This window comes from Ranitomeya imitator, chromosome 1, assembly GCF_032444005.1.
Source record: "Ranitomeya imitator isolate aRanImi1 chromosome 1, aRanImi1.pri, whole genome shotgun sequence".
NCBI lineage: Eukaryota > Metazoa > Chordata > Amphibia > Anura > Dendrobatidae > Ranitomeya > Ranitomeya imitator.
In genome coordinates this window covers 897,279,318-897,299,899 of record NC_091282.1, presented here as the reverse complement: position 1 = coordinate 897,299,899, position 20,582 = coordinate 897,279,318, and the positions used below count along the sequence as shown (strand labels likewise).

Below are 20,582 nucleotides of genomic sequence, written 5' to 3'. Positions count from 1 at the left end.
CAAAGCATGATGTTTCCACCACCATGCTTTACAGTAGGTATGGTGTTTGATGGATGCAACTCGGTATTCTTTTTCCTCCAAACACGACAAGTTGTGTTTCTACCAAACAGTTCCAGTTTGGTTTCATCAGACCATAGGACATTCTCCCAAAACTCCTCTGGATCATCCAAATGCTCTCTAGCAAACTTCAGACGGGCCCGGACATGTACTGGCTTAAGCAGTGGGACACGTCTGGCACTGCAGGATCTGAGTCCATGGTGGCGTAGTGTGTTACTTATGGTAGGCCTTGTTACATTCGTCCCAGCTCTCTGTAGTTCATTCACTAGGTCCCTCCGCGTAGTTCTGGGATTTTTGCTCACCGTTCTTGTGATCATTCTGACCCCACGGGGTGGGATTTTGCGTGGAGCCCCAGATCGAGGGAGATTATCAGTGGTCTTGTATGTCTTCCATTTTCTAATTATTGCTCCCACTGTTGATTTCTTCACTCCAAGCTGGTTGGCTATTGCAGATTCAGTCTTCCCAGCCTGGTGCAGGGCTACAATTTTGTTTCTGGTGTCCTTTGACAGCTCTTTGGTCTTCACCATAGTGGAGTTTGGAGTCAGACTGTTTGAGGGTGTGCACAGGTGTCTTTTTATACTGATAAGAAGTTTAAACAGGTGCCATTACTACAGGTAATGAGTGGAGGAAAGAGGAGACTCTTAAAGAAGAAGTTACAGGTCTGTGAGAGCCAGAAATCTTGATTGTTTGTTTCTGACCAAATACTTATTTTCCACCATAATATGCAAATAAATTGTTAAAAAAACAGACTGTGATTTTCTGGATTTTTTTTTCTCAGTTTGTCTCCCATAGTTGAGGTCTACCTATGATGTAAATTACAGACGCCTCTCATCTTTTTAAGTGGTGGAACTTGCACTATTGCTGACTGACTAAATACTTTTTTGCACCACTGTATACATCTGTTATATTTTGTAGTTCTCTGGATATTGGTGGAAGCAGATTGAAAAGTATTGTATGAGTGATAATGTGATATAGTGAAGGTATGATAATCTATGGGTCACAGTTACAGGGGACTGATTGCATTTGAAAAAAATCCCAGTCAATAGAATATTTCACTTCATGAAAAACTTAGCCTTGATATAAAATTTTGGATTGCAAAGGCCGTAACTGGCCAAAACTTTGCCATGTATTATTGTTACCATTATATGTAATTTTATGAATTGAATAAAAGCTAAGTTTTTCCATTGTGTGAAATTTTCTGATGCCGTGGATTTTTTGAGCTCCAATTAGTCTTTTGGCCTAGTGAGAGGTCAAAACTGAGGAAGAATGTAAACGTGATAATAGTGCATGAAATTTTTTGCAATTAAATTGAGGTTAGAGGGAACTGGCTAGGTCCAGGATGATCCTTAGCAGACAGAACATAATGATGGTGGTGTGCTGTGGCATTATGTTGTCAGGTAAAGGTAGAGGAGAAACCAGGCAAAGATTTGGATTTATGTAATTGGGAAAGCAGACTTATCCTGTGCTAGAAACAAAACCTCAGCTACAGATACCATTACAGTACAATACAGTCCCGTCTGGACACCACAGGACTGATAGGGTAAATACCCTGAGATACTTCCTCAAATCTAACTAACCAAAGGACATGAAGTATATAGACTCAGAAGAATATATTATATAAAATAGTATGTTTACTGGTGCAACGTAAGCAACACTAAAATATTCAAAAAACACAACATCCAGATATATATACAAGAAAAGACAGAAATATTTGAGTATAGAGAATGAGTGCAATAAAAACAGTGTTGCACCATGGATATAGGAAGGCAGGGGGGGGGGGATTGATATAATGGGGGGTCATAAGACCTATTAACATGAGAAGAACGCTGCCACAGGACTAAAATAGAATGCTCAGTGCTCAATCTATCCCCTCACAGCTATATGGAGTGTGAACATTAAATCAAGTAAAAGGAAAATATCCTATAGTTCAACACAACCACGGTAAACAAGGAGTAAACTAAACCCATATCCCCATCTTACCCTTTTCCTTATCCATAGTCCACAACACACGCCCCTACGCGCGTTTCGCCCACAGCTTCGTCGGGGGGCCCGCAGTAGTACATATGTCTCCCTTAGCCTGCTTTTTATAGTGCGCGGCTATGCCAATAAAGTGGCGCATGTCTATGACAAATCTGGATGCTGCAGAGCGCATCATCACCAGCGACAATATGGTGGTGCGGGCCACCGGGAAAACCGGTGACGTCATTGACCCGCACACGTCACAAAAAGGCGCCCGGACGATGCCGCAGTTAATGTCCGCGTCACAGACATGCGCACTGGCACTCCGCCAGATTCCTATGCGCGCACAGATGGAGCTTCCTTATGCAAGGTGAGGGCGGCCCATAAATATATAGCGCCCGAAAATTACAACGTAACACAGACAACCACAATACAATCACACGGATGCAACAAAGAAAAACAAATATGATACAATTACTACCCCATTATTAATAAAGTGACAATATATAACCCTAGCAGCCCTATAATATAGATACATTATAATGATGAAAATCATCTAGAAAGTGTGAACACACAGATGCTAATATAAACATTGTTACTGTAATAGTACATAAATATGAAGAACAATGAAGTTAAAGTGACAATGTGCAGAGAACATATATAGAAGGCATCCCAGATCCAGAAGTCTTTTTCCAATTGGTGACATATAAGGGTCCATATCCAGGCCGAACTTTAATCAAGATATAATGATGGAACAAATCCTAAAAAACATTATAGCACTAAAGAATACAAAATGAAATAAAAAGATAACAAAAAAAGGAAAGAAAAAGAAGAGACAAATATATTAAAATAAATAAAAAACACCAGCGACCCTACGTCCAGAGATGACACAAACTACTACAAGAAAGATGCAAAACTAAGTTGCTCATTAAGTCCATGAGGGACCATAGTATCGAGATTAACTATCCAGCGGCACTCCTTTTGCATCAGCACCTTCAAAGCATCCCCCCCTCTAATCCCCATGTGTACACAATCAATTCCCCAGACTCTCAACTCTTTAGAATTACACTTATGTTTGAGTTTAAAGTGTCTGGGGATTGTCTTTAAAAACTCCACGTAGTCCACATCACGAGCGGCCTCAATGTCACGCACGTGTTCACGGGTTCTGACCCGTAACTCACGTGACGTGAGCCCGATATATATCGGATTACAACTACACATGGCATAATATATGACATGTGTAGATGTACATGTGATGTTAACTCTTATGTCAAAAGTCTTGAGGCCACTCGATGATGTGAAGGACGTGGATCTAATGTGATTTTTGCAAGCTAAACACTTTCCACAGGGGAAGAAACCTTTTCTAATACCCCCACCACCAAATAGTGTGGTGGGTTTGGCGACATAGTGGCTTGACACCAAGACATCTTTAAAGTTTCTCCCTCTACGTGCTGTCATCAGGGGTGTTGAGGGAAGTTGTTCTTTTAAAACTGGATCGGTTAACAAGACCGACCAGTGTTTTTTAAGGATAGTTCTCATCAGGTCCCATTGTTGGTTGTACGTGGATATAAACCTTACTTGTGTATCCTTTCCTTTATTCCTACTAATATCACCCCCTAGTGTACTCAGGAGATCAGTTCTCCTAGTATTTTTGGCTCTCACATAGCCCTTCTTAATGCTCCTGTTACTATACCCACGATCTCTAAATCTCTGCCCAAGGTCCCTGGCCTGTCCCTCGAATAACTCATCAGAAGTACAGATTCTGCGAGCCCGCAGAAACTGTCCTGTTGGGATAGCGGCAATCGTGGAATACTGATGTGCAGAGGATGCGTGTAGTAGAGCATTGACAGAAGTTTTTTTACGATACATATCAGTATGTATCGATCCGTCATCCTTTACCCTTAATTCAACGTCAAGAAAGGAAACTATCTTTCGATCATAGACGTAGGTGAGCTTGATGTTGGATTCATTGCGGTTCAGACCCACCATAAATGCTTCTAAGTCAATGGCAGAACCCTGCCACAAAAACAAAATATCATCAATAAAACGAAACCATCCAAGGACTTGGGGAGCAGCCTGTGCACCATCCAACAGCAAACCCCTCTCCCAAAATCCGAGAAAGAGGTTTGCGTAGGAGGGCGCACATGCCGCTCCCATGGCGGTCCCACGTTTCTGTAAAAAGAATCAGTCCTTGAATGTAAAGAAATTATGGGTGAGAATGAACCGCAACAGATCCAACACCAACTCCCTCACATCAGCATCCAGATTGCTCGCCTCCAAGAAAAACTGCGATGCTCGCAGTCCGTCCTCATGATTAATACTCGTATATAGGAACTCAATGTCCGCTACTACAAGAAATGTGTCTGGATCGAGGGACAGGCCATTAAGACGTCTCAGGACGTCCGTAGTGTCCCTGACATAGGAGGGCAGCGTTTCTACCTGAGGGTGCAAAAAATGTTCAATAAATTTACAAATAGGATCACACAGCCCTCCAATGCCAGAGACAATCGGACGCCCTGGAGGATTAACAGGATCTTTATGGACCTTGGGCAAGAGATAGAACGTGGGCACAACAGGGCACTTGACCAAAAGACCATTAAGGACTTTTTTGGAGATGATACCTCTCTCATGTGCTATCTCCAAAATACAAGTAAGTTCCTCCTGAAAAGGGACTAGAGGGTTCCTTGTTAATTGAATATATGTCTGTTTGTCTCTCAGCTGTCTGAAGGCCTCCTTCTCATATCTCTCCACTGGCCAGATAACCACATTCCCCCCCTTGTCTGCCGATTTGATGACTACGTCATCCAATTGTTTTAGATTTTCCAATGCCCTACGCTGTAAGGGGGTTAAATTGTCTCTGTTCCCATTATTATAAATCGTCCCAAACTCTTCTGTTACTAATCTAGTAAAAATGTCAACCTGAGGACATAAAGACAAGGGGGGGAATGTGGTAGATCTGGACAAAATAGGTGGCGGAGATATACCTGCAGTATCCGGATTTGACTCTCGTTCCAAGTCCTCCAATGCCTCAATTGCTTCCTGTTCAGTTACATGTCCGTCACCCTGAATTGGTCTAGCATGCAGTTTTCGTAATACCAGTTTTCGAGAGAATAGGTGGAGGTCCTTCAGTGCTTGAAAAAAAATTAAAATTATTAGTAGGGACAAATGATAAACCAAGACCCAGAAGATCCTTCTGGGTCTGAGACAGCACATGAGAGGACAGGTTAATCACCTCCAGCGTGTTATTTTTCGTCCTTTTATCCAAAGGAGGTGAGGAGGGTATCTTCCGTTTCTGATTTCCCTTTCCTCCTCCTCTTGAGCGATTTTCTCTAAAGAAATCCCTCCTTTCCCATGTTGTCTTAGGAATTTCAGGGCCCTGAGTTCTATCTTCAGCCGAGGACATAGAGGAGACAGATGTAGAGCGTGCCCTTGAAAATGATCTCTGACTCATTCCCCTCCTTTTCCACTTGTAGACCTGGTCTTTCTGGAAATCCAGTTGGTCACGTAAATATTTCTTAGATTTACCATCCACAATGTCCTTTTCCCATTTAAGTTGTTCCACGTCAATTTCCCCTTTCAGTTTTATAACTTTTTCAGGGGTTAGATGTTCATTGATATCATCTTGTAATTTTTTCAATTCTCCATCAATCTCTAAAAGGGTCAGTTCATTAGATCTTATCAACAGCTCCAAAAATATTTTAGAGCAATTTGAAGAGGCCCCTTCCCAGGCTTTAATGAACTCTTCATTAGAAATGGGAAAGGAGGGGAACACTTGGATCCTGAGGCCCCGTGGGATGAGACCACAACCAACATATTTTTCTAAAAACGCCTTATTCCACCATAGGCGGGTGCGCTTTTTAAGCAACTCCTTGTATTTCTTAATAAGTTCAGTGTCATCTCTGGATTTCGGATCACATGGGGCACCCGATCCCCCCTCAAATACTCTGTTTAATTGTATCCGCCACGCCTTTTCACGTTCGCGGAAATCCATCTGGTCTGAGATGGACACTGTGAAAACACAGACAACAATCAGAAACAAAACCTCAGATACAGATACCATTACAGTACAATACAGTCCTGTCTGGACACCACAGGACTGATAGGGTAAATACCCTGAGATACTTCCTCAAATCTAACTAACCAAAGGACATGAAGTATATAGACTCAGAAGAATATATTATATAAAATAGTATGTTTATTGGTGCAACGTAAGCAACACTAAAATATTCAAAAAACACAACATCCAGATATATATACAAGAAAAGACAGAAATATTTGAGTATATAGAATGAGTGCAATAAAAACAGTGTTGCACCATGGATATAGGAAGGCAGGGGGGGGGATTGATATAATGGGGGGTCATAAGACCTATTAACATGAGAAGAACGCTGCCACAGGACTAAAATAGAATGCTCAGTGCTCAATCTATCCCCTCACAGCTATATGGAGTGTGAACATTAAATCAAGTAAAAGGAAAATATCCTATAGTTCAACACAACCACGGTAAACAAGGAGTAAACTAAACCCATATCCCCATCTTACCCTTTTCCTTATCCATAGTCCACAACACACGCCCCTACGCGCGTTTCGCCCACAGCTTCGTCGGGGGGCCCGCAGTAGTACATATGTCTCCCTTAGCCTGCTTTTTATAGTGCGCGGCTATGCCAATAAAGTGGCGCATGTCTATGACAAATCTGGATGCTGCAGAGCGCATCATCACCAGCGACAATATGGCGGTGCGGGCCACCGGGAAAACCGGTGACGTCATTGACCCGCACACGTCACAAAAAGGCGCCCGGACGATGCCGCAGTTAATGTCCGCGTCACAGACATGCGCACTGGCACTCCGCCAGATTCCTATGCGCGCACAGATGGAGCTTCCTTATGCAAGGTGAGGGCGGCCCATAAATATATAGCGCCCGAAAATTACAACGTAACACAGACAACCACAATACGATCACACGGATGCAACAAAGAAAAACAAATATGATACAATTACTACCCCATTATTAATAAAGTGACAATATATAACCCTAGCAGCCCTATAATATAGATACATTATAATGATGAAAATCATCTAGAAAGTGTGAACACACAGATGCTAATATAAACATTGTTACTGTAATAGTACATAAATATGAAGAACAATGAAGTTAAAGTGACAATGTGCAGAGAACATATATAGAAGGCATCCCAGATCCAGAAGTCTTTTTCCAATTGGTGACATATAAGGGTCCATATCCAGGCCGAACTTTAATCAAGATGTAATGATGGAACAAATCCTAAAAAACATTATAGCACTAAAGAATACAAAATGAAATAAAAAGATAACAAAAAAAGGAAAGAAAAAGAAGAGACAAATATATTAAAATAAATAAAAAACACCAGCGACCCTACGTCCAGAGATGACACAAACTACTACAAGAAAGATGCAAAACTAAGTTGCTCATTAAGTCCATGAGGGACCATAGTATCGAGATTAACTATCCAGCGGCACTCCTTTTTTCATTTTGTATTCTTTAGTGCTATAATGTTTTTTAGGATTTGTTCCATCATTACATCTTGATTAAAGTTCGGCCTGGATATGGACCCTTATATGTCACCAATTGGAAAAAGACTTCTGGATCTGGGATGCCTTCTATATATGTTCTCTGCACATTGTCACTTTAACTTCATTGTTCTTCATATTTATGTACTATTACAGTAACAATGTTTATATTAGCATCTGTGTGTTCACACTTTCTAGATGATTTTCATCATTATAATGTATCTATATTATAGGGCTGCTAGGGTTATATATTGTCACTTTATTAATAATGGGGTAGTAATTGTATCATATTTGTTTTTCTTTGTTGCATCCGTGTGATCGTATTGTGGTTGTCTGTGTTACGTTGTAATTTTCGGGCGCTATATATTTATGGGCCGCCCTCACCTTGCATAAGGAAGCTCCATCTGTGCGCGCATAGGAATCTGGCGGAGTGCCAGTGCGCATGTCTGTGACGCGGACATTAACTGCGGCATCGTCCGGGCGCCTTTTTGTGACGTGTGTGGGTCAATGACGTCACCGGTTTTCCCGGTGGCCCGCACCGCCATATTGTCGCTGGTGATGATGCGCTCTGCAGCATCCAGATTTGTCATAGACATGCGCCACTTTATTGGCATAGCCGCGCACTATAAAAAGCAGGCTAAGGGAGACATATGTACTACTGCGGGCCCCCCGACGAAGCTGTGGGCGAAACGCGCGTAGGGGCGTGTGTTGTGGACTATGGATAAGGAAAAGGGTAAGATGGGGATATGGGTTTAGTTTACTCCTTGTTTACCGTGGTTGTGTTGAACTATAGGATATTTTCCTTTTACTTGATTTAATGTTCACACTCCATATAGCTGTGAGGGGATAGATTGAGCACTGAGCATTCTATTTTAGTCCTGTGGCAGCGTTCTTCTCATGTTAATAGGTCTTATGACCCCCCATTATATCAATCCCCCCCCCTGCCTTCCTATATCCATGGTGCAACACTGTTTTTATTGCACTCATTCTCTATACTCAAATATTTCTGTCTTTTCTTGTATATATATCTGGATGTTGTGTTTTTTGAATATTTTAGTGTTGCTTACGTTGCACCAATAAACATACTATTTTATATAATATATTCTTCTGAGTCTATATACTTCATGTCCTTTGGTTAGTTAGATTTGAGGAAGTATCTCAGGGTATTTACCCTATCAGTCCTGTGGTGTCCAGACGGGACTGTATTGTACTGTAATGGTATCTGTATCTGAGGTTTTGTTTCTGATTGTTGTCTGTGTTTTCACAGTGTCCATCTCAGACCAGATGGATTTCCGCGAACGTGAAAAGGCGTGGCGGATACAATTAAACAGAGTATTTGAGGGGGGATCGGGTGCCCCATGTGATCCGAAATCCAGAGATGACACTGAACTTATTAAGAAATACAAGGAGTTGCTTAAAAAGCGCACCCGCCTATGGTGGAATAAGGCGTTTTTAGAAAAATATGTTGGTTGTGGTCTCATCCCACGGGGCCTCAGGATCCAAGTGTTCCCCTCCTTTCCCATTTCTAATGAAGAGTTCATTAAAGCCTGGGAAGGGGCCTCTTCAAATTGCTCTAAAATATTTTTGGAGCTGTTGATAAGATCTAATGAACTGACCCTTTTAGAGATTGATGGAGAATTGAAAAAATTACAAGATGATATCAATGAACATCTAACCCCTGAAAAAGTTATAAAACTGAAAGGGGAAATTGACGTGGAACAACTTAAATGGGAAAAGGACATTGTGGATGGTAAATCTAAGAAATATTTACGTGACCAACTGGATTTCCAGAATGACCAGGACTACAAGTGGAAAAGGAGGGGAATGAGTCAGAGATCATTTTCAAGGGCACGCTCTACATCTGTCTCCTCTATGTCCTCGGCTGAAGATAGAACTCAGGGCCCTGAAATTCCTAAGACAACATGGGAAAGGAGGGATTTCTTTAGAGAAAATCGCTCAAGAGGAGGAGGAAATGGAAATCAGAAACGGAAGATACCCTCCTCACCTCCTTTGGATAAAAGGACGAAAAATAACTCGCTGGAGGTGATTAACCTGTCCTCTCATGTGCTGTCTCAGACCCAGAAGGATCTTCTGGGTCTTGGTTTATCATTTGTCCCTACTAATAATTTTAATTTTTTTCAAGCACTGAAGGACCTCCACCTATTCTCTCGAAAACTGGTATTACGAAAACTGCATGCTAGACCAATTCAGGGTGACGGACATGTAACTGAACAGGAAGCAATTGAGGCATTGGAGGACTTGGAACGAGAGTCAAATCCGGATACTGCAGGTATATCTCCGCCACCTATTTTGTCCAGATCTACCACATTCCCCCCCTTGTCTTTATGTCCTCAGGTTGACATTTTTACTAGATTAGTAACAGAAGAGTTTGGGACGATTTATAATAATGGGAACAGAGACAATTTAACCCCCTTACAGCGTAGGGCATTGGAAAATCTAAAACAATTGGATGACGTAGTCATCAAATCGGCAGACAAGGGGGGGAATGTGGTTATCTGGCCAGTGGAGAGATATGAGAAGGAGGCCTTCAGACAGCTGAGAGACAAACAGACATATATTCAATTAACAAGGAACCCTCTAGTCCCTTTTCAGGAGGAACTTACTTGTATTTTGGAGATAGCACATGAGAGAGGTATCATCTCCAAAAAAGTCCTTAATGGTCTTTTGGTCAAGTGCCCTGTTGTGCCCACGTTCTATCTCTTGCCCAAGGTCCATAAAGATCCTGTTAATCCTCCAGGGCGTCCGATTGTCTCTGGCATTGGAGGGCTGTGTGATCCTATTTGTAAATTTATTGAACATTTTTTGCACCCTCAGGTAGAAACGCTGCCCTCCTATGTCAGGGACACTACGGACGTCCTGAGACGTCTTGATGGCCTGTCCCTCGATCCAGACACATTTCTTGTAGTAGCGGACGTTGAGTCCCTATATACGAGTATTAATCATGAGGACGGACTGCGAGCATCGCAGTTTTTCTTGGAGGCGAGCAATCTGGATGCTGATGTGAGGGAGTTGGTGTTGGATCTGTTGCGGTTCATTCTCACCCATAATTTCTTTACATTCAAGGACCGATTCTTTTTACAGAAACGTGGGACCGCCATGGGAGCGGCATGTGCGCCCTCCTACGCAAACCTCTTTCTCGGATTTTGGGAGAGGGGTTTGCTGTTGGATGGTGCACAGGCTGCTCCCCAAGTCCTTGGATGGTTTCGTTTTATTGATGATATTTTGTTTTTGTGGCAGGGTTCTGCCATTGACTTAGAAGCATTTATGGTGGGTCTGAACCGCAATGAATCCAACATCAAGCTCACCTACGTCTATGATCGAAAGATAGTTTCCTTTCTTGACGTTGAATTAAGGGTACAGGATGACGGATCGATACATACTGATATGTATCGTAAAAAAACTTCTGTCAATGCTCTACTACACGCATCCTCTGCACATCAGTATTCCACGATTGCCGCTATCCCAACAGGACAGTTTCTGCGGGCTCACAGAATCTGTACTTCTGATGAGTTATTCAAGGGACAGGCCAGGGACCTTGGGCAGAGATTTAGAGATCGTGGGTATAGTAACAGGAGCATTAAGAAGGGCTATGTGAGAGCCAAAAATACTAGGAGAACTGATCTCCTGAGTACACTAGGGGGTGATATTAGTAGGAATAAAGGAAAGGATACACAAGTAAGGTTTATATCCACGTACAACCAACAATGGGACCTGATGAGAACTATCCTTAAAAAACACTGGTCGGTCTTGTTAACCGATCCAGTTTTAAAAGACTTCCCTCAACACCCCTGATGACAGCACGTAGAGGGAGAAACTTTAAAGATGTCTTGGTGTCAAGCCACTATGTCGCCAAACCCACCACACTATTTGGTGGTGGGGGTATTAGAAAAGGTTTCTTCCCCTGTGGAAAATGTTTAGCTTGCAAAAATCACATTAGATCCACGTCCTTCACATCATCGAGTGGCCTCAAGACTTTTGACATAAGAGTTAACATCACATGTACATCTACACATGTCATATATTATGCCATGTGTAGTTGTAATCTGATATATATCGGGCTCACGTCACGTGAGTTACGGGTCAGAACCCGTGAACACGTGCGTGACATTGAGGCCGCTCGTGATGTGGACTACGTGGAGTTTTTAAAGACAATCCCCAGACACTTTAAACTCAAACATAAGTGTAATTCTAAAGAGTTGAGAGTCTGGGGAATTGATTGTGTACACATGGGGATTAGAGGGGGGGATGCTTTGAAGGTGCTGATGCAAAAGGAGTGCCGCTGGATAGTTAATCTCGATACTATGGTCCCTCATGGACTTAATGAGCAACTTAGTTTTGCATCTTTCTTGTAGTAGTTTGTGTCATCTCTGGACGTAGGGTCGCTGGTGTTTTTTATTTATTTTAATATATTTGTCTCTTCTTTTTCTTTCCTTTTTTTGTTATCTTTTTATTTCATTTTGTATTCTTTAGTGCTATAATGTTTTTTAGGATTTGTTCCATCATTACATCTTGATTAAAGTTCGGCCTGGATATGGACCCTTATATGTCACCAATTGGAAAAAGACTTCTGGATCTGGGATGCCTTCTATATATGTTCTCTGCACATTGTCACTTTAACTTCATTGTTCTTCATATTTATGTACTATTACAGTAACAATGTTTATATTAGCATCTGTGTGTTCACACTTTCTAGATGATTTTCATCATTATAATGTATCTATATTATAGGGCTGCTAGGGTTATATATTGTCACTTTATTAATAATGGGGTAGTAATTGTATCATATTTGTTTTTCTTTGTTGCATCCGTGTGATCGTATTGTGGTTGTCTGTGTTACGTTGTAATTTTCGGGCGCTATATATTTATGGGCCGCCCTCACCTTGCATAAGGAAGCTCCATCTGTGCGCGCATAGGAATCTGGCGGAGTGCCAGTGCGCATGTCTGTGACGCGGACATTAACTGCGGCATCTAATGATAGAAACCACGGCACTCAAGGTTTGTAGGAGGTGCACAAGTTAGGTATCCAACCCGTCAGTCATGTAGAATAAATTACTTGGCACTCAAGAGAAATTCTTTGCAAGGTAAAACGTGAATAGTTCATTTATTAGGTGCATCCAGTTCCATATAAATTGAACGTTTTCGGTCTAATCAAAAGACCTTCATCAGAAAAGGTTATAAAGTACTGTAATACATGTGTGGAAAAACACAAAAGAAAACATTTTTTAGAAAATGATGCACAGAGAAATATATAGTAAAAAACAGATATGGTACACATTGCTCAATGGAGAAATGATAACTAAACAGACATCACATGTTACACGAAGAGCAGACAACAGCGGCGGTCTAAATGGATCCGACCTGGTGCTCCGTGAGTGGTGAGCTTCGTGGTGGAGATGCTAAAGGCTGTAAATGTGTAGGAAGGATAATGCAAGAGAAAAGAGGGCAGGGAGACACATCACGTCCAACTGAAAAACCGAGCAAGTGGATAGCGAATAGGCCATCCCTAAAGGATACAGGAAGTGCGGTAACCTCTATGACTAGTGGTTGACGGACTAAGGTGCACAGTGAGATGCCTGAAATATAAAACATGAACATGTAAATAATACATAATTGTCATTGTGCAGGAATAGTGCAACATGTATGGGCACACAACCCCGTAGGGAGAAGAGAGCAAAAGAATGAGTAGAGGGCAAGAGAACGGACCCTGCAGTGTGACCACCTACAACCTGCAAGAATGAATAGAGAAATAGCCCAGAGTAGTAAAAGCATATACTTGAAAATTATATTATAGCTACCTGGATGATTAGGGCAATCTGATAGGGCCCATAAGGTGCCAGCATCAGAGCAGGCCTGGGGGAGGGAGGGCGCCTAGGAGGAACAAGGAGAGATAGAGGAACACCTAGCCAAAAGTTGTCTATACCAAGGTAAACCCCTATAGAGTACTAGTCACCATTACCTGTCAGGCAGAGGGTATATAAGGCGAGCGCTGTGGGGGGCGAGCAAATCGCAGGAGCAGACGCGCTGTTGATAAGAAAATATAATGAGTGACTAAGTCTCTAGGCCGAGGCGGAGTGCCGAGAGAGGGCGAGCGTCACTGTATAATGGGGCAGAGAGTACCTGTAAAGCAGGAGGACCCCGGCGCCGTGTAGCGAAGGCTGTGAGACTCCCAGGGCTGGTGTCTGGCGGCGGCACTTCCGGGTTTATGTGCGCGCCGCCAGGCAATCACCTGACCCGTAGCGTCATAGCAGACACGTGACCGGGTCGGCGGCGCGTGCGCAGAGAGACAAGGACGGAAGGGAGCTGAAGGGCGCTTGCGCCAAGAGAATGAGTGCCGGAGGCTAAAAAAGAAAGCCAGAGGGGGCCCTATACAGCGAGGGGAGAGAGGGGGGGAGGGCGAAACTACAAGGGAGAACAAACGCAGGGAAATTAGAGAGGGCAAGGGAGGCTGGACGAGGAGAACTCAAACAGGGTATATGCAAAATAAAGAGGTAAATGACCTAATACAGAGAAAGGAGGGAAGGTCTAGAACAGACCTCAAAGGTGGTCACACGCAGGTGATATAGAGACCAGACTAATACTCTATATCTAGAATGGCATTGAGTGTGGATACTGTACCATATGGGGTGGGGCCAGTGCTCGGTGCGCAGGACGTGACTAGCGGTTCTGTGAAAAGAGGTAAAACAGAAAATTAAAAACATGACATAAACAAATGCGATCAACACATTCCCTGGTTGTGCTCACTTTACATAGACTACAAAACCTGTTCTAAACACAGAGGAGCCCTTTTGTACATTACTACACTGCCTCAATTGTCTACAGTGTAGTAATGTACAAAAGGGCTCCTCTGTGTTTCACCCACAAACTGGTAAGGCCATTCCCATAAAAGGTTTCTATACCTGCGAGTCCACATTCGTGGTATATCTCATCAAATGCCCATGCGGCCTAGCCTATGTAGGCGAGACCACGCAAGCAGTAAGGGAAAGAGTGGCCCAACACAAATCCACCATCCGATGCAACAAGACACATCTTCCCCTCCCACACCATTTTGCCATAAAAAATCACGGTATTGCCCAACTCCGGTTTCAGGTTTTAGAACAGGTGGATATCCCTAGAAGAGGACAAAACCGTACCAGAATGCTTCAAAGAAGGGAAGCTTATTGGATTTATACGCTCCAGACCTTAGAACCAAAGGGATTAAATAGAGATTACGATATTTCAGCTTTTTTGTAATTCCTGGTTTTGTAGTCTATGTAAAGTGAGCACAACCAGGGAATGTGTTGATCGCATTTGTTTATGTCATGTTTTTAATTTTCTGTTTTACCTCTTTTCACAGAACCGCTAGTCACGTCCTGCGCACCGAGCACTGGCCCCACCCCATATGGTACAGTATCCACACTCAATGCCATTCTAGATATAGAGTATTAGTCTGGTCTCTATATCACCTGCGTGTGACCACCTTTGAGGTCTGTTCTAGACCTTCCCTCCTTTCTCTGTATTAGGTCATTTACCTCTTTATTTTGCATATACCCTGTTTGAGTTCTCCTCGTCCAGCCTCCCTTGCCCTCTCTAATTTCCCTGCGTTTGTTCTCCCTTGTAGTTTCGCCCTCCCCCCCTCTCTCCCCTCGCTGTATAGGGCCCCCTCTGGCTTTCTTTTTTAGCCTCTGGCACTCATTCTCTTGGCGCAAGCGCCCTTCAGCTCCCTTCCGTCCTTGTCTCTCTGCGCACGCGCCGCCGACCCGGTCACGTGTCTGCTATGACGCTACGGGTCAGGTGATTGCCTGGCGGCGCGCACATAAACCCGGAAGTGCCGCCGCCAGACACCAGCCCTGGGAGTCTCACAGCCTTCGCTACACGGCGCCGGGGTCCTCCGGCTTTACAGGTACTCTCTGCCCCATTATACAGTGACGCTCGCCCTCTCTCGGCACTCCGCCTCGGCCTAGAGACTTAGTCACTCATTATATTTTCTTTTCAACAGCGCGTCTGCTCCTGCGATTTGCTCGCCCCCCACAGCGCTCGCCTTATATACCCTCTGCCTTACAGGTAATGGTGACTAGTACTCTATAGGGGTTTACCTTGGTATAGACAACTTTTGGCTAGGTGTTCCTCTATCTCTCCTTGTTCCTCCTAGGCGCCCTCCCTCCCCCAGGCCTGCTCTGATGCTGGCACCTTATGGGCCCTATCAGATTGCCCTAATCATCCAGGTAGCTATAATATAATTTTCAAGTATATGCTTTTACTACTCTGGGCTATTTCTCTATTCATTCTTGCAGGTTGTAGGTGGTCACACTGCAGGGTCCGTTCTCTTGCCCTCTACTCATTCTTTTGCTCTCTTCTCCCTACGGGGTTGTGTGCCCATACATGTTGCACTATTCCTGCACAATGACAATTATGTATTATTTACATGTTCATGTTTTATATTTCAGGCATCTCACTGTGCACCTTAGTCCGTCAACCACTAGTCATAGAGGTTACCGCACTTCCTGTATCCTTTAGGGATGGCCTATTCGCTATCCACTTGCTCGGTTTTTCAGTTGGACGTGATGTGTCTCCCTGCCCTCTTTTCTCTTGCATTATCCTTCCTACACATTTACAGCCTTTAGCATCTCCACCACGAAGCTCACCACTCACGGAGCACCAGGTCGGATCCATTTAGACCGCCGCTGTTGTCTGCTCTTCGTGTAACATGTGATGTCTGTTTAGTTATCATTTCTCCATTGAGCAATGTGTACCATATCTGTTTTTTACTATATATTTCTCTGTGCATCATTTTCTAAAAAATGTTTTCTTTTGTGTTTTTCCACACATGTATTACAGTACTTTATAACCTTTTCTGATGAAGGTCTTTTGATTAGACCGAAAACGTTCAATTTATATGGAACTGGATGCACCTAATAAATGAACTATTCACGTTTTACCTTGCAAAGAATTTCTCTTGAGTGCCAAGTAATTTATTCTACATTAACTGCGGCATCGTCCGGGCGCCTTTTTGTGACGTGTGCGGGTCAATGACGTCACCGGTTTTCCCGGTGGCCCGCACCGCCATATTGTCGCTGGTGATGATGCGCTCTGCAGCATCCAGATTTGTCATAGACATGCGCCACTTTATTGGCATAGCCGCGCACTATAAAAAGCAGGCTAAGGGAGACATATGTACTACTGTGGGCCCCCCGACGAAGCTGTGGGCGAAACGCGCGTAGGGGCGTGTGTTGTGGACTATGGATAAGGAAAAGGGTAAGATGGGGATATGGGTTTAGTTTACTCCTTGTTTACCGTGGTTGTGTTGAACTATAGGATATTTTCCTTTTACTTGATTTAATGTTCACACTCCATATAGCTGTGAGGGGATAGATTGAGCACTGAGCATTCTATTTTAGTCCTGTGGCAGCGTTCTTCTCATGTTAATAGGTCTTATGACCCCCCATTATATCAATCCCCCCCCCCCTGCCTTCCTATATCCATGGTGCAACACTGTTTTTATTGCACTCATTCTCTATACTCAAATATTTCTGTCTTTTCTTGTATATATATCTGGATGTTGTGTTTTTTGAATATTTTAGTGTTGCTTACGTTGCACCAATAAACATACTATTTTATATAATATATTCTTCTGAGTCTATATACTTCATGTCCTTTGGTTAGTTATCCTGTGCTAGACCTGAGTGTTAGCAGTTACAGGCCAAAACTTTGGTTACATGGTGGAGGAAGTCTCTCCCAATCTTTTGCAATGGGAGAAACTCAAAGGCAGGATGTATGATTATGGTGAACCAGAAGTTGGGAGATGTGATGGTGAAAGATCGCTGGGTAAACAGTGACAATACTTTGGAACAGAGCAGTAAAGTTTCTTTGCTAAGCATGGCCCCTAAGAGTCTGCAAATGTAAAGGTACCTTCACACTAAACGATATCGCTAGCGATCCGTGACGTTGCAGCGTCCTGGCTAGCGATATCGTTCAGTTTGACACGCAGCAGCGATCAGGATCCTGCTGAGATGTCGTTGGTCGGGGCTAGAAGGCCAGAACTTTATTTGGTCGCTGGCTTTCCCGCTGACATCGCTGAATCGGCGTTTGTGACCCCGATTCAGCGATGTCTTCGCTGGTAACCAGAGTAAACATCGGGTTACTAAGCGCAGGGCCGCGCTTAGTAACCCGATGTTTACCCTGGTTACCATCCTAAAAGTAAAAAAAACAAACACTTCATATTTACCTTCCGCTGTCTGTCCTCCGGCGCTGTGCTTTCCTGCACTCACTGTGAGCACAGCGGCCGGAATGCAGAGCGGTGACGTCACCGCTCTGCTTTCCGGCCGCTGTGCTCACAGCCAGTACAGAGAAGCACAGCGCCGGGGACAGACAGCGGAAGGTAAGTATGAAGCGTTTGTTTTTTTTACTTTTAGGATGGTAACCAGGGTAAACATCGGGTTACGAAGCGCGGCCCTGCGCTTAGTAACCCGATGTTTACCCTGGTTACCGGCATCGTTGGTCGCTGGAGAGCTGTCTGTGTGACAGCTCTCCAGCGACCAAACAGCGACGCTGCAGCGATCCGGATCATTGTCTGGATCGCTGCAGCGTCGTTTAGTGTGAAGGTACCTTAAGTTAACAACGTCAAATAGTGGTCTGGGGTGATTATGTTCATGTGTGTTGGAGATGGTGTTACTATTTTATATGGGTTTTCATGTAAATAGTGATAAAATGTTTTATGTACACAACTGATTACCTCTATAGAGACCTGAAGGTTGTAATTGTTCCATGAGAGAATACCTACTGGACATGACTAGGAAAGAATGTTGAGTTCCAAGAAATGATGGCAGAGATATTGAAACTTACAAAAACAGGGATATATGATAAATGGACAGATTGCCTTTATGAGAAATTGTAACCTGATGAGAGATTGATGTGAGGTAACAAAACGTTGAAGAACAAAAAATTAAATACGGTAAGTAGTTCATATGAATTGCCCTGTGTTATATCTGTTTGGCTTATACTGCAATGCTCAAGAATTCTCTCTCGCAAGAGTGTTGACACCACTAATCATATCACACCAAGAATGATAATAACCATAATGCTTTGTGTGCCATTGTATCTCCAGTTGTTATCAGTAATATTGAACAGTTTGAATTTATTTGGTTTTGATTGTAAGAGGACCACTCAAGACTAGGGTTGAGCGACCTTGACCTTTTTAGAGTCGAGTCGGGTTTTGCGAAACCCGACTATCTCAAAAGTCGAGTCGAGTGGAATCGGCCGATTATCGCGGAAAGTCGGGGATCGACCGAAACATGAAACCCAATGCAAGTCAATGGGGAGCATAGTCGGCAGTGAGTAGAGGCCAGGAAAACATGTACAGAGCCCATTTTAATGGCAAAAACATCCATTCTTGTTACTGAAGCTTGTCAATCTTAATTTAGCTTATAATAATTGTAAGGCATTTGAAATTGGGGGTCATTTGGCTAACGTTGTGGGGGGTAGGGCTGGTTCAAATAATTAGTGGGCCCAGTAAATCTGGACCACGTCACGGCAGTGGAGCAGGGAGAGGTAAGTATTTCAACTTTGCAAGTGCTGTGATCCTGAGCAAGCAGAGGGGGCCCACTCGTTGGCATTGGCACTGGCACAGGGCCCCTCAAAGTACAGCGGTGTGTTTGCACGGTGGGGGCGCCTCCCACCGGCAGCAACACTTTTGTGTACTATGAGGGGCCCTGTGCCATTGACGTCGCCAACGAGTATTCCTCCCCCCACCTGATGAAGGAACCTGCACCTTCATCTGCACCTTCCTCTTTGTCCCTGTGTAAGGTGGTATGTTATGCGGGAAGGGGGACCTGACTTTCAGCAGGGTCACAATCTTGCAGTGTAGCGTGCACGGGGAATGTTGCATTATGGGTCAATGTACCAGCAGACTCATCTATCACTGGCTGGGCAATGGGCAGGATGAGGGGGAAACAGATATGGGCCCAAAGAATAAAGTGGGCTAAATGCAGTTCAAAATTGGTAACAGGACTAACCAGGGGGCATTGTTTTGTTCAGTGGAGGACAACTGGAATGAGAGGCTGACACAGAGAGTAGGCCCAAATCAGTAAGTATTCTAAATGCAGTTCAAAATTAGCAACAGTAGTAAACCGGCGGCACAGCTTTGTTCACTGTAGGAGAACAGCAAGGAGCGGCAGACACAGATAGAAGGCCCCAACCCAACTAGTAGGCCTAATGCAGTGTTGTTTTCAACAACTACTAAACGAGAGCCAGAAGATCGAAGCAATGGAGAGGAAACCTGGGGAACACCTTGGAGTGGAAGACACCGTCTCTACACCCCAGACCCAACTTGTAGGCCGAATGCAGTGTTGTTTTCAACAACTACTAAACGAGTGCTAGAAGCTCTAAGCTATGGAGAGGAAACCTGGGGAACACCTTGGAGCGGCAGACACCGTTAGTAGGCCCTACCGAAGTAGTAGTAGTAGCCCCAATGCAGTTTTCAAATTCCTATAGGCTGAAAACCAGACTATTGACGCTCAGCTTTTTTAAAAGGAGGACAGCTGTATTGAGTGGCGCAGACAGACACAGGTAGTAGGCCTTAAACACAACATTTGCTCAATGCAGATTAAAAAAGGTTACAGGGGTACACAGGCAGCATTGGTCTGTTCAGTGGAGGACAATTTCAATTATGGACCACAGACAGAGTTTGTATGCCTACTATTAAAAAAAGGATGCTCTATGCAATTTAAAATAGGTTTCAGGGGTACACGGGCAGCAGTGGACAGGTCACTGGAGGACTAGTGGAAGGAGGGACCGCAGACAGGCGTAGTAGGCCTAACATAACAAAATTTGGCTGTAGGCACTTTAAAATTGGTTCCAGGGGTACACGGGCAGCAGTGGTCTGGTCAGTGGAGGACTAGTGGAAGGAGGGACCGCAGACAGGCGTAGTAGGCCTAACATAACAAAATTTGGCTGTAGGCACTTGCAATTCTCTTGCAGGGGTACGCAGGCAGCATTGGTGTTGTCAGCGGAGGCCGATTGTAAT

General features: G+C 43.8%; 2 long non-coding RNA genes across 2 annotated transcripts; one reads left to right on the top strand and one right to left on the bottom strand.

Annotated features, from left to right (window-relative positions):
• Window positions 1-12,667: 12,667 nt before the first annotated feature.
• On the bottom strand, window positions 12,668-14,253 carry LOC138658200 (uncharacterized). Its single transcript, XR_011317390.1, has 3 exons — window positions 14,201-14,253; window positions 13,100-13,158; window positions 12,668-12,988 (listed from the first exon to the last, which is right to left on the bottom strand). It is a non-coding gene; the product is annotated as an uncharacterized lncRNA (long non-coding RNA).
• Window positions 14,254-14,407: 154 nt separating this feature from the next.
• On the top strand, window positions 14,408-16,499 carry LOC138658199 (uncharacterized). Its single transcript, XR_011317389.1, has 3 exons — window positions 14,408-14,966; window positions 16,009-16,067; window positions 16,179-16,499. It is a non-coding gene; the product is annotated as an uncharacterized lncRNA (long non-coding RNA).
• The last annotated feature ends 4,083 nt before the right edge of the window (window positions 16,500-20,582 follow it).